The following is a 14363-nucleotide window of genomic DNA, read 5'->3' on the forward strand; positions in this document are numbered from 1 at the left end:
CTCACCCTAAAGAGAAACCTACCTGTTAGCACTTTCTGTACCACCCACATAACACTCCCAGGCAGAACTCCTCTCCACTAAGAGAAGCAGCTTTTTAGGAACATGAGCCTACCAATTCTTAGAGGTCTAGCATCCAGCTAGATGCTAGTCCTCTAGATTTCTAGTCCCAAGAAAAGAGAGAAGAAAATGCTGGCATCCAGAATGTATTCCTCAAAGAGCCATCTTAGAAAATATTTACCCGGAAGTCAACGCTTCTGGTGCGGATGTTGGAGGCCCAGAATAAATGAAGAATTAGTAGAAATGCTTTTCTAAAACTGAGAAAGGGCCCTCGTCATCATAGTAAAAGAGTCTACTGGGTGCCAGGGCAGAGAGTGAAAAAAAGCCTCACCTAAACACAGCCTCATGAATTTGCAGAATGCCAGAAGAAAAGTTACTAAAAGCTTCAGAGAGAGAGAGAAAAAAAAGTCAGCTGGCGTCAGACTTGTGATCAATAGCACTAAGTGCTAGGAAATAACGAAGCAATGTCTTCTCAGCTCTGAGGAAGAGTGATTTCAACCTAGAATTATGTATCCAAAGAGTGTGTCAGCCAATTCTAAGGGCAAGAAAAGGACATTTTCAGATTTATAAGGATTCGGAAAGTTTATTTCTCATGCTCTTCTTCCTAGGGAAGTAATTGAGGATGTATTCAAGCAAAGCAAGTAAATAAACCAAAAAATTAGAAAACGTAGCATCTAGAAAACACTTGATCCCACTCAGAAAAAATGGTGAAAGGGCCACTGTGAAGCAGTCTTAGAGAAGAACTAATCCAAGTTGGAGTGACAGGATTCTACACCCTCGGCAGAAGGTCTCTGGAGGGAAAAGGACTCAAGAAAATGAATAGTATGATTAAGAAGTTAAAAAAAAAATTTAAGGTATGATAAATACAAACAATGTAAAAAAAACAAAAGTCAATCAGAAATTTCCAGGAAAAAAATAACCATACAAGAAATTCATGGTCCAAATACAAAGCAAACTTCCAGAAGCATCCTCCTTGAGAGGCCCACCAGTTATGACTGACTGATGGAGAAGGAAATGTAATCCTTTACACAGTATTGCACCTCGCACTGAACACTACTTAGCACACACACATTGATGGAAATACTTTTTATTGTTTTTCATGAATCATCATGCAGACAAAGCATGGCAGACTTGATTGTGTTTTCAGGACAGTACTGGCAAAAGTGACAATGCAGCCGAGAGAAAATGGAAGAATGGAAGATGGGGTCAGAGTGGAGGGCAGTGGGTAGACAGTAGAGGGAGGAAGAAAGTTTTAAAAAAGGGAAATTCATAGCTTCATCCTAAAATGTGGGGGCAGGCAGATTAGTGGAAGTAAAAACAGTGGTTTAGATAGGTTATTTAAATTATGAAGAACAGCATTTTCACACTAACATAATAAAATACTAGGGAGAGGAGAGATGTATTACAGGTAAGCCGTATCTTTATCTTTCACATCAGGAAATTTATCTATTAGGATACTTTTGACTGCCTGTAGCAGAAAACCCTCACTTAAGTGACTTAAAACACTTTTTTTTTAATGTTTTATTTCGCATAATGTGAAGTCCCAAGCTAGAGTGGCTGGAAGGTTGGCTAATTCAGTGGCCCAATGATGTCCTTAAGAACGCAGGTTCTTGCCAGCTCTCTGCTCTTCCTTCCTCAAGGTGTTTTGGCTTCCTCCTCCAGATCCCACTCTGCAGTCCCAGGGTGGTTCCTGCATTTCCAAGCATCACAAAAACCAGTGGAAAAAGACTGTTTCTCTTTCTGTGCTTTATTTTTGTCAACACGGAAGCATTTCCCAGCAGTCCCTCTGCAGACTTCCTCTCGTGTCTTACCGGCCCAGGTTGTATCACACACCCTCCTCTAAACCAGTCCCTGGCAACAGAAATGGACAGCTGCCTTCTTGCAGCCTCTCTTCAGCCGACTTGACTTGGCTGAAGGTCCCTGGAAATGGCAATTTGTATCTCAGCATGAACCTAAGACTTAGGCATGACAACTGTTAATCTCATCTCTCTCAATTGATAAATATTCATACCAATAGGCCTATTAAAGGAAAGTTGTTATCTGTGTTGTCTCTATACTCAGTTCAATTACAGACATAATTCAGAAAAACAAAAACCCATAGTGACTGCCTAGCTTCCTTGTTCAGTAATTCTCCCTTGAAATCTAGAAATAGATTCCTTCTTTCTGATTATGTATCAAATCAGGATCCTTAGAGCTGCTAAATCATTTTTTCTTTGATTCAACAGCTGTATATAATCCATAGATCCTGAGAGATGCTTCATCTCTTTAGATAATCCATAGCTGTTCCATAATATATAGAGTCTATATAAACAGAAGGATTCTATGTCTCTTCTCAAAACTTTCTTGTGTTGCAACTTGGTAAAGTGGAAAGAAAATGCACACCAGGGTTGAATCCCACCTCTACCACTTATTAGTAGCTGCGTAACCTCCAGTATAGTTCCTTAACCTTTTAACACTTTAGTTGTCTTATCTCTAAAATGGAAATGATTGGTTTACGTTTTAGGGTGGTTTTAAGGACTAAATGAAACTGCAAACAGAAGTACCTACTAGTATAAATACAAGGAGGATGTCAGCAATTGTCAGTTCTTTTTCTTCTTATTGCAACGTGCAAAAGGATATCTAGCACTTGGTTTCCCAGTTTTTATGTGTTTGATAGTCAGTTGACATTATTGAAAAGTGAGTCAAATTAGGGGGCAAGGCAGAGGAATTCAATTCTCATTTGAAACATGAGTATAGTAACAAGGGGCGAGATGAAAAGCAGCAAGGATAAAGACCAAAGGGAGATGATATCAGTTGGTTTTGACCAAGTTTTCTCAATCAAAGACTGCAAACTGCTCCCACATTGCCCTGAGCCGCGTCCTAGGGAGCTCCATTGAAGGGGATTTCAGTGGGATGGTTTCCTCACAGAAGGAGACCAGGGTAACTTTATTTCTTCAGTGAAACGCTTTGAATTATAAAAAGAAATCAGGCTCAGATAATCAAAAAGCATGAGATGATGGATAAAATATATTATAGGATTATAATTCAATAATAATTGAATTTCTCTAGTATTTTTCCCTGGTGGAGAGGCTCAAAGAGGTTCAAAAGTATCATCTCAATTAGTTACAACAGGCATCAATCGAGATGAGATCCTGGTGTTAGATTTTCTGCTCTACACGTGCTGTACGAAGGCACGGAGACAGAGCAGTGTTCCTGTAGCTTTAGCATCCATGGCTTTGTATGCTTTACCATGAAGATTTTAGGCACAGTTTAGAAGTGAGTTATCCCCATCCCTCCTTGGGGGCTTTCTTGGTCCTACATGGAGGCATCATCTTTCTCATTTCTGCTCTGAATGCCCTTGAGCAGTTGCCTTAGGTTCAAACAGCTTGTTGAACGGAATGCCACAATAAAATAAACTGAAGACTTCTTTTGACTTTTTACAGGTTCTTATTCCCCAACTAGAGCCCAGGAATTCTTGAAAAAGCACATATTTTTATTTCCAGTATTCTAGTTATAAAACAGTAATCCTCAGCATCTTATTACTTACCACCTGATTCTGAATCTAGGGAGTTCTTTTCAAGATGCCTAGCACTGTGAATAACACAGAACTAAAACAGGTAACTTGTCTTTCCACTATCCATCTTTAAAAGGTCAAGATGGGAACAGAATCCAGTGCAATATCTGCCTCCTTCACCTACTGTGGACAGCACAGTGGAACTGACATCACATTTTCAGAGGCAGGTCTGGGAAGCATGAGGCTACGAGTTGCAATATTGATTGGATAAGAATTAGCATAGCTGGCAGATGGGGACTGCCTGAACTCATTCAACTGCCAGGCATCTGCACCAGGCGGATTGGCATTGCTGAACTTTCACACGTCAGATTTAGGATTTTAACATGCAGCCTGAGATGTAGCAGCCTGAGACTTCTCCCATGGAGATCCTGTGAACACATAAAAAGATTTAAGCCCTATTAATTCCAGGAGACGTTACACAGTGTGGATAAAAATATTTTCCCCGAGCGCTGTGTTGATACTCCAGGCATCTATATTTACATTTGCGCTCTTCGGGAACCACTGCATGGAGTCAGTTATTCAGAAGTTGTTGGCCTCTCTAATTTGTTTTACATAGCTCTTAAATTGTCTTGGAGTGCTGAGCTAAATTATGTGGATAAATTAATCTTTTTTGAGAAATCACTTGCAAAACATTAATTTTATTCTCTATCTTTGTCTCCCCTACCTCTGCCTTCTCATCTCTCTTGTTCTACTTTCCCTATTTCTCACCTTATGTTTCTTTGCTCTCCTCCATGGCCCCCATACCCCGCATCTTTGCAGATAGTAATGCGAGGCCTACACCAAGCAGACAGGAACACCACAGGATGCTCTCAATCTGCATATATTACCATCAGCCATAATCAGGGCTCTTGTAAGATCCCTGGGCTATAAGTTTGAACCAAGATCTTTCTAGGGCTTGACTGGCTCTAGGTGAGGACCTTAAGAATCAAGATAAATGAACATTTGCTTACCCAGTACTCTCGAAGCACTCAAAGTGCACATCAAAAGATATACATGTATAGGTCTACACGATAAATGCCGTAACCTGTGTTCCTACTCCTGCAGATAGTGAGGTTCTTCCTTCATTTTCCTTGCTGTGACACAGAAAGATCCACCCACTTTTATGTTGCCCAGCTCTCTTCCTTCCATCTGGTCTGAATAGAGATCCTGATTAACCAGAAATAGAAGTGAGTGAAAGCAAGCTACATTTGGCCCTATTGATAGACAGACAAACATGCACATAATTAATGGTATATGTTCGTTTAGAAAAGATGAGTCTCTCTCTATATAGATATAGATATTTGTGTGTGTGTGTGTGTGTGCGCGCGCGCATGTCTTTTGTGTCTGTGTGTGTAATATTTAGAGTATAAACTATATAATCCTAACTTGGAGTGCATGATAGAGCTTCAGGGGGTCCCTAAACACCCAAACATTTTATGCAAAATCTATGCTTATGTGGGTGTTAATTTTCTTTGGCAAGACAGCCCATAATTTTACCAAATTTTCAAAAGATGCTGTGAGATTCTAAATCCCTTCTCTTTGGCCCTCTATATTTGCTCTCTCATCCTTGGAACATTCTGAATTAAAAGTTCGGGATAAAAACAGGTGGTCATACTAAAGCTGAAATGATATAATCTTGCCAGACCTGGTAGTACTGTCTCCCTCTTCTCTGCCCTCCATCATAGTCCTCCATTCAGAATTCACCACCGCTCCCCAGCTATTCATGTTTCACTTAGCTGCTGCAATGGAATGAAAAACCATGGGGATAGAGTCTCTGAATACACAGGCTTTCACTTTATTGAACAGTGTACATTCAAAAAGAGCTCATCTTCTCTCATAAAGCAAGTTCCTGTTTCTAAACTTGACAACATTCTCTTTTCACCAAGGAAATCTGGGTAATCCTTGGCTCCTGTTGATCTTGCATCATCCTTATCTGGTCCTAGCAATTCTCCCTCTAAGTTTTCAGATATTAGTAGCAGATTCATTCACTTTGGTTTTGGTTCTCTGTAAAAGTAGGCTCAAGATCTGCCAAATGTGAACCTTCGTTCCACTCCCTATCCCTTAATCTTAGATTTTACATAACAAAAATTTCTGACACCCTCTATGCCTCATCCATCTATTCATTTCAGGCTTGAATAGAAGTTCTCCTAATAACTGTCCTTTCTTAACTGGCCAGCTTCTTCTCTCATTATTTATTCCAGAAACTTCTGTTCCCACTGATCTCACAGTCCTCCTTACATGTAACTCATTACATGTACTCCACCTTCCATGCCTTTGTTCTGGCTGTTCTGACTTATTCTTAAGCTTCCTGTTCTTCGTAATGCATCACACTTCCACCCCGTTTCTGGAATGATTGACTACTCCAGTTGACACTCATTTTTCTGTTCTCTGAAGTCACTGGCATGTTATTTGTATCTCCCATAATGCAAACACATGACATATAATGGATATTTGATAAATATTTGATAATTTCAAAGATAGCTTTCCAACCAATGGAATCCAAGGGTAATAGAGGTATGTTTTGGGGAAAGCAGATAATGGCTGGTCCTGAGTAATCACTGCACAAATTTTTACAAATGTGCATCAATCAACTTATGTGGTGTAGGTGGTTGGGCCTTCTCTGACTAGTCAAATGAATGTTTAATATAGCTTCCCAAGCGTATTCCTTGACTGAACTGAGAAATGCAGTCAGCTGTTATGTACCTTTACCTTCTGATAAACATAACATTGCATTTCCCTCCGCTTCCTAAAACTGATGGTAAACACCACCAAATTGGTGTATGTCTGCCTCTCCCTGTGATTATGGCATCAGCTGTTTGTGTATGGTTCCATTCTAGTTGATCCAAAGCAAGGGAGAATTTTACCATCGTAATTGCTGTTTCCAAAGGGTAACATCAACTGCTTTAGTCAGCAAAATATATCTATTGTCTTTGCCTTGCTGTATATTGAATTGCTGACTCTCTTCTTTAGGCCCAATAGTCATTTCTTTACCTCCTTAATATATGCATGAAGCCAAAAGAAAAATCACTTAGTATTCTTAATAAAATGGTATAAAGTTTAGATAATTTTTTACTATATGTGGCAAAAATGCGAATGTGTGTGGCTTATTTGCAAGTGCAGACATTAATAACTGATATTTAAACAGGCTGGATTAGCAATTTTACTGATATATTCAAGAGATTTTTCCAATAATTTGCACACTCAAAATCAATTTGAATACAACATGTAAATTGAATTTAATTTTTTGATATAAAATTGTAGTTATCAGCTTGAACCATTAAATTTACTATTTAATATATGCTTTCCAGCTCACTTGGTTAGAATTTCATTGCGCCTTATCTATATAAATTTAATTAGGCTTGATATCATCAGTATATTATAGAACTAATTAAAAATTTAGATAAGTACTGAGGGGACTTATTGAAAACTCCATAAAGTCCCATTTGGAAAATGAGATATTCTTCCTCCAGTTCATTGTGAGAGAACGAAACAGCAAGAAATGTTTCTGAAAAATTATTTAACTGGATTTAATGGACTTATTCCCTTCTTTGAAGAGCTTTTTAATTACTCTGTATCTTTGTGGAGTCCAATAACAGTTATAATCTTTATTTAAAGGCTTTAAAATCCTCATTTCCGTCTCCTCCCCCTGAGCTAGCTGTCTTGTATTCTGGTGTGCACATGTGAGTGTGTTTATAGAGGTAGATGGTGTGGGATTCTGTACCCTGACTGAGACCATGTGACGTGTAATGATTTTTACTGGGAAATCTGTCAGTACTCACAAGTAGAATAAACATTGAGAAAGATCAGAGAGTGCCCGCCTAAACACGGCAGGAAAAGAGCAAAGAGAAGAAGCCCTGACCCAAGAGGTAAGTATCTGGACAAAACTGAGCTTCCCACTCGGAGGTCTGGCTACTTTGAGTAAATCATTCTGTAGAAATCACTTTGAATTCCCTGTATCTGGGTCTCCACTATAGAATATAAAGCAGATTAGTTTAAAAGACTGTGATTTCAACTAAGTGCTTTGTATCTTCATTACAAAGCACAATAGAGCTCTTTATTATAGTGAAGCCACTATTACTTTCCATTGAATATGCGCTGAAATAAAGCAACATCTACCGCATTCCCAGGGTGCTCAATGCTCTTGTCAAAAGCCCTCTTTTTTCAATGTAGATTGAGTGACACAAAGCATGGGAGAAAAAAAATGAAAGTGAAAGGACAAATAGCAAATGTGGGCCATCTCTGACTGGGGACACCGTTGTTTACTACCGAGGCACCCAGGAAGCCAGGGAGCCAGAAAAACTGTCGAGAGCCTGTGTGGTGCGATAGAAGAGTCCAGGTTTAGGAGATGCAGCTTTAAGCTGTGCTGCTGATTAGCTGTGTGACTTGGGGCCTAATTCCCCCAAGCCTGAATTTCTTTTTCTGGCAAGTGGAAATAATATTAATGTGCCTCTCCTGCCACTTAAGTCTCCTCCATGGGTTGGGATGGTTTTTAGATGTCATCTTTTCTAGTCTAATCTATTTATTTTTCCACATACGGAAACCGAGGTACAATGGGATTAAGTGGTGGGATCACGATCACTAATTAGCTAGCGGCAGGGCAGGGACTGGAGTAGATGCATCTGAGATGTCACATTGTGTCTGCGATGTCACGTGGACTATAAAAGAACCCATGGACATTTTCTTAATGGCATCCTGGCTGCACTCGGTAGCACTGGGATTTTTTTCCCCCAAGCAACTATTTCTGAAACGCATCACTGCATTTTTCCTGCCCAAATGGTTTGTAAACATTTGCATCCCCAAGCCTGAGAAAACATTTGCAGAAACATTTGGGTCACAAACCAATGTTTGTTTCACCACCACATTTGAAATGTTTCTCTTTGAAAACATTAGAAATGTTTGCCAGTAAAGCAGATTCTCAACAGAAGTGTAAGCCTGGCGTGGGCGGGACACCCCAGGTCTGGGCCATTCAGGGACCTCCAGGCATAGTGGTTTTTTCCTGGCTCATAAGTACCGTGTAACATCTCCCAGCATCACCTTAGACTTGGACATTCTTTGCTTTCGAACTATAATATATTGAGGAGTGCTACGCTCAGGTGAGTATTTTGGACAGCAGGTGAGTTCTCTCCTGTGCCTGTGAATTTAGACGAAGTGTTGAGAAGTGCGGAGAGAAGAGGCAGGAAACTGGCCAGAACAGCCTCACTGCAGAAAGGACAGACCGAAGGCTTACTTGTTTCTTCCTTGTCTGTTTCCACACTGCCCTGCATAGTGTCTGCAGCTCCAATACAGCAGTGCTGATTTGAAGCAGGGTATTTAGGGTAACCTTGGTTAGGAGCACTGGCCTGGACAATGATGGAGTGTGGTCGAGTGACTAGATCAGCAACTTGGGGGTTCAGGCAGAGTGGGTTTAATCGTAACTCTACTTCTGACTCGTGGATAACCTCAAGTAATCCACTCTACCACCTTCCTCTGATTTCGTTTCTCCACTGATGCTCAGGTCATGAGAGCAGCAGTTCCCTGAGGCCACAGGAGAGTAATCAGTAGGTTACATCCTGCGTGCTGACCGAGCCCCACTAGACCATATGTGAAGCGCTGTGAACGTTTTCACTAGATTTTTGAAAGCAGTGGAAATTATGAGACGCTAATTCTGAAGGTAGCAAGTGTGAAGGAAATGGGAATAAGCCCTTTTGCTCTTTCCTACCACCTTCTTTTGCAGTATTTGTGAAAAACCCGGTTCAGGTTCCTGGGCTATTTATGCTGCCTTTTGAATAACTTTCGACTTTTCCTATTAAGGATCAACATACTTTTTCTTTAAATCTGTACCCGCTGAGACCACAGGCCATCCCGCCCTGCCTTCCTCCCTAGTACAGCCTCAACTCAACCTTGAAGAGTCACTCATTACCATGAATAAAGATCTGAAGGTCAGCCACGTAAAAGAGCAGATAATGGCAAGAAGTTTCATTTCCCACTTTCTCTTAGTGTAAGTGAGCACAGCATTCGCCCCGTGAGCGGTCATCTGCCCCTCAGCTTCTAGTTTTTCTCCCACCCAATACCCGGGCTAGAATAATATTAATACAATCTTGCCAGATATGTGTATTTGTATAGCATTTTACAGTTTGCATAGGGCTGTCACAAATATGATCTCAACAGGTCTCTTGATCATGAGTAAACGTTTTTCTCCCCAAGTTTGATTCTGAGTGTAAACTGTTTTCCCACAGCCCAACTCAGAGCTCTCCTGGCGTGATCTGAGGGAGGTGTGATTGGGTAGTATATGATGTAGGCAGAATTCAACCTGCCTCTTGTTAACCAGCCAGAGGACTCTAGCTTTTTAGCCTTTGTGACCCTTAATCATGAGGATGAAATCAGGAAAAGTACCTGGCATATAGTAATTGTTAAATAAATACTAATCATTCCCTTTAATAAAAACAGTAATATACTCTTTAGTGAATCTTTGGCTCAATTACATTTCTGTCACTCTGTAATCAGACACATAGAATTGTTCCCAATTCAAACTTATTGTCCTAGTAGGGGTTATTCATTATTAGTTGTCATAAATTTTTGTTGAGAATAGTATATAAGAATGGAGGGAGTTCAAAGGCATTTAGTGCAAAGATGCTGGGGGATCACAGAACCTACAAAAGTATAGAACCCTGAGAAATGGCTTTAGTACGTTTCAGGGCCACTTAGTGAACATGTGAGCTGGTGGAAATGTTTCTTATCTGTCAGCTTACAGGATCTTTCTTGCAAATATCACAGGAGAGCGTTGACCAGCAGCAAATGTCTTGATTAATGGATCAATCTTCACAACAGTATTGGCTGTGGATGTATATCTTCAGTATAGTTAAGAAATCAGGGTTCTAGTTCATAAAATTAGCATTTTTGATAACAGCTTTATTGAGATATAATTTACATAGCATGAACTTTTACCCTTTTAAAGTGTGCAAGTCATTGGCTCTTTTGGTGTAGTCATAGAGTTGTGCAGCCGTCATCACTGGCCAATTTTAGAAGATTTTCATCACCCCAAAAAGAAACCCTGTATTCATTAGCAGTCACTCCCCGTTCCCTCAGCCCCACCCCTGGCAACCACTAATCTACTTTCTGTCTCTGTGGATTTGCCTATTCTGGACATACCATATAAAGGGAATCATACAACTTGGGGTCTTTTGTGACTAGCTTCTTTTAGTTAGCATAATGTTTTCAAGGTTCATAAAATTAGCATTTGTCTTAATGTTAGGATATGAAACTGAGTTAAAAATATATCCAAGTACCCACCCCAACACATAGCCTGTTGCCTGGTCTCTTTTTTTTTCTTTCTTTTTGCTGGGATAGGGAGGAGGAAGGTAATATGTTTGCATTGAAGTATAACGTATATACAGTAAGCTGTACAAATGTTAACTATGCAGCTTGATTACTTTTTACAAAGTGAATACACCCATATAACCATCATGCAGATAAAAATAGAGAATATTAGAATCACCCCGGAAGCCTCTTTCTATCCACTTCCTAGTCATTACCCCCACTACAGGTATTTCCCGATTTTGTTTAGTTGTATTTTTCTGAGTTCAGTTCCCTGCGCACTCACATACGGCGTGTGGTCTCCCAGCCTCCACCGAATTCTGACTTCAGAACAGACGGTTCGCCAGCACTCCGGGCCTCAGTCACTGCATTCATTACATTTGGTTCCCATGGGAAATAAGCAATGCTAAACCTCTCAGGAGCCCCTCACCCAGTACTCTGTGTCCTCTTCGCTATTCTGAGCCAAGTGACCCCAGGCCTTGTGCCTCCACCTTGCCTTGGTCACGAGCTTTTCTTCCAAACAAGAGCATTCACTCAGCACAGGCCATTAAAGAGGAAGAAAAAAAGCATCACCCTCTGCAAGGTATATTTTGTAGCAAACGTTGAGCTCCTAAGGCAAGTCTTTGAGGGGAAACCCCCATTTGTGACAGAGGCTGCCCTTGTTCCTGCCATTAAACTCACCTGCTGTGTCGCCGGCTGGTTTTTACCCTGATCAGAAGGGTGTTCCTCTCATGAAATTCTGTGTGTCAGCTTCTCTGCAGAAATAAAAATCTTTTATTCAAGAAATTAAGTTTTCATTTTAAATTCACTTTATGCTCTTTGAAAAACTTTAGTTTTTGCATGGCCCAGAGCTATAGGTTAGCATTAGCATTTAAATAGAGGCATTAAGTGCGCAAAGACCTTCCTCGTCGAACGTTGCCCTTTCTGAGAGGTTTTTCAAATCCGATACTTTTTTCTTCCTAAAAAAGAATGCAAATGCTATATATATTTTCCCCATCAAAGGCCCGTTCTTTATATATAGACTTAGGAGAATGGCATTGTTGAGCAGGTTCAGTATTAGTCTTTTAATATGGAAAGGGCCAGTTAAAAAAAAATGCTATTCTGTCCCTCTGTGCTTGATTTTCTCTGCTCAACTCTCAGAACGTATTTTCCTGTGGTTAATTTTATCTTATTGTATCTCATTTTCCCTCCAGATGCCCTCCCCAGACTCAAATCCTGATTCTAAACTAAGAATCTGGTGTAAGTTCTTGCTGTGTCCTATGACTCTCTGAGTTACTGCTGCTCCCCCAGGCTCCCCATAACTGGAGTAGAGAATCTGATGGACCAGGGTTTGAATCCAGGGTCTCTCACATGAAGACTTGTGTCCTTCTCAGACCCTCTATTTATCTGCCAAACTAGGGTTATCAAGCCTGTTGTGTGTGGTTGTCAACAGATTAGATGAAATAGTGATTGTACTCCTAATTTATAGTTAAAATATCTATAAAATTATTTGCATCTTAGGTCCTCCTCCCTCGCATTTCAACCAGACCAATGGAGGAGAAGTGATAGGAGGTGCCTTTTGGGAAGAGGTGTCCCTCTTGCCTTTCTCTGTTCCTGCTGCCAGCCTTCCCTTTCCTCTCTGCCTCACCTCAGTCCAGTTGTGTGTACTGTAATAGTTCCATGCCAGGATTGACCCGAATGAAAGGTACTGGAGGTGAGAGCCCAGAAGTGTTTTTCTGCTGAGATGTTGGCACCCTTCTCCCTCTTTGAGGTTGATTTTGTTCAGCTAGAAGCTTGGAGCCATGGAGTTGTGAGGAAACCTAGAAGATTGATTTGATCTGATAGAGGAGATGAAGTGGAGCGAACCAAGAAGCGGGGCAGGCCGACAGTCTGAAGGCTCTCTTGCTTCTCTGTCCATCCTTCACCCTGCAGCTGCAGTTGTCATCATGTCTGACTTCTTTCGAGAACTCTCTATCTTCAGGTTCCTCCCCATCAAGTACAGCATTGGTTCGCAAATGCCAGGGTGTAAACTGAAGCTAGAGTGTCCTCATCCTTAGGAAAATTAGAAAAATGATGACATTGTAGTGAGTTTCCAATAAAAAAAAAAAATGTGACTTTTGTTCGAGATTATTTCCTTTCTGCTTGAGGAGTATTAAAATACCTTCTTTTTTAAAATACTAGTAATAATAGATGATCATTGTTTTGTCTTAATAACCTAGGCAAAATAAAAGCTTAACAACTCTAAGTCAGTCTCACCCTCCATCCCCTCCTTCCCCCTATGAAAGTCCAAAGTCCTCGGCCTGACACACAAGGTCCATTGTGATCTAGCCCCGCTTGCCTTACTAACCTTTTGTCCCTCCTTCCCCCTCCACACATCCGTTGCACTCCAGTGAGGAATAACGCATTCGTGGTTCACCCCAAATATCATATCCTTCCTACCTTCCCGCCCACTTCACACATTCCACTTCCTTCGCTTTTCGAGTACTTTCTTTCCCTCCTGTTTGCCTCATCGTTAATGTCTCCTCCAAAAAGCCTTCCTGGCTGCTCTAAGAAGGATACACCCTTCCTGTGCTTGATCTTAGAGAGTCTCATTTGTAGCTTTATTACAACCACTGTCACATTACTGTAATTACATGGCCACTGTCACACCAGACCTTGCATTTCCAGAGAGCAAGGACTATGTTTTACTCATTTCTGTATCCACAGTACCTACTGTCTACTCCCTGGTAGTAATTGTTGAGCAAATGAACAAAAATAGAATTTTGAAAGGTACTGTATAAGCATGGAGGATGCTATAGAGAGTCATAAGACATAGTCTTTGTCATCAAGAAACCTGCCTTCATGGAGAAGATAATAAATAGATATTATGGTACATCCATATGATTGAATCCTCTGCAGCCATTAAGAAGAGTGAGGCAGGTCGATGTGTACTGAAATGGAACCATCTCTAAGATATATTGTGTAGCGGAAAAAAGTAAGGTACAGAAGAGCATGTAAACACGATTTCTCTTTAAATATATGTGTGTGTGTGTATACACAGACACTCACACACATGCAGACACACCACACACACAACTGTGGTTGTATATGTATAAAATGTATTTAGAAGGGTACCCTAATACATTTGAAACTAGTAACAGTGAGTGTCTCTGGGAAAGGAACACAGTAACAGCTAGGAGATGGGAGTAGGAAAGGGACTTTGTATTGTATGCTTTTTTGTACCTTTTATTTTGCTTGTTTAACAAACACTATGTATTATGTGCCAAGTACTGTTCTAAGCACTTTACAGATAATGACTCATTTAATCCTCCTAACAACCCTATGAGGTAGGTACTATCAATATCCTCATTTTATGGATGTGGAAACTGAGGCCCAGAGGGGTTAAATAACTTTCCCAAGGTCACACAGGTAATAAGTATATACCCTAATAACTTTTTTTAGTGGATCACCAGTTCAAAAAGAATCTTAGTAATTTTTTTTTAAGAAACAGATGCTATTCTAA

General features: G+C 40.4%; 1 protein-coding gene and 1 long non-coding RNA gene across 5 annotated transcripts in view; one reads left to right on the forward strand and one right to left on the reverse strand.

The window, feature by feature from the left end:
* EXOC4 (exocyst complex component 4) overlaps positions 1-14363 on the forward strand; it is a 738285-nt gene that overhangs the window by 708812 nt on the left and 15110 nt on the right. The window lies entirely within an intron of this gene.
* Positions 1786-14363, reverse strand: part of LOC111773317 (uncharacterized) — a 56863-nt gene continuing 44285 nt past the window's right edge. The window contains exons 3-8 of one of the 2 annotated variants that reach the window (XR_011438237.1): positions 12510-12913; positions 11564-11637; positions 10318-10402; positions 5235-5328; positions 4561-4756; positions 1786-3978 (exon numbers count right to left, since the gene is read on the reverse strand). This is a non-coding gene — a long non-coding RNA (uncharacterized lncRNA). The remainder of the gene's footprint in view (positions 3979-4560; positions 4757-5234; positions 5329-10317; positions 10403-11563; positions 11638-12509; positions 12914-14363) is intronic. The other variant, XR_011438238.1, reaches the window with a different exon arrangement.

Source organism: Equus caballus, chromosome 4 (assembly GCF_041296265.1).
Source record: "Equus caballus isolate H_3958 breed thoroughbred chromosome 4, TB-T2T, whole genome shotgun sequence".
Classification (NCBI taxonomy): domain Eukaryota; kingdom Metazoa; phylum Chordata; class Mammalia; order Perissodactyla; family Equidae; genus Equus; species Equus caballus.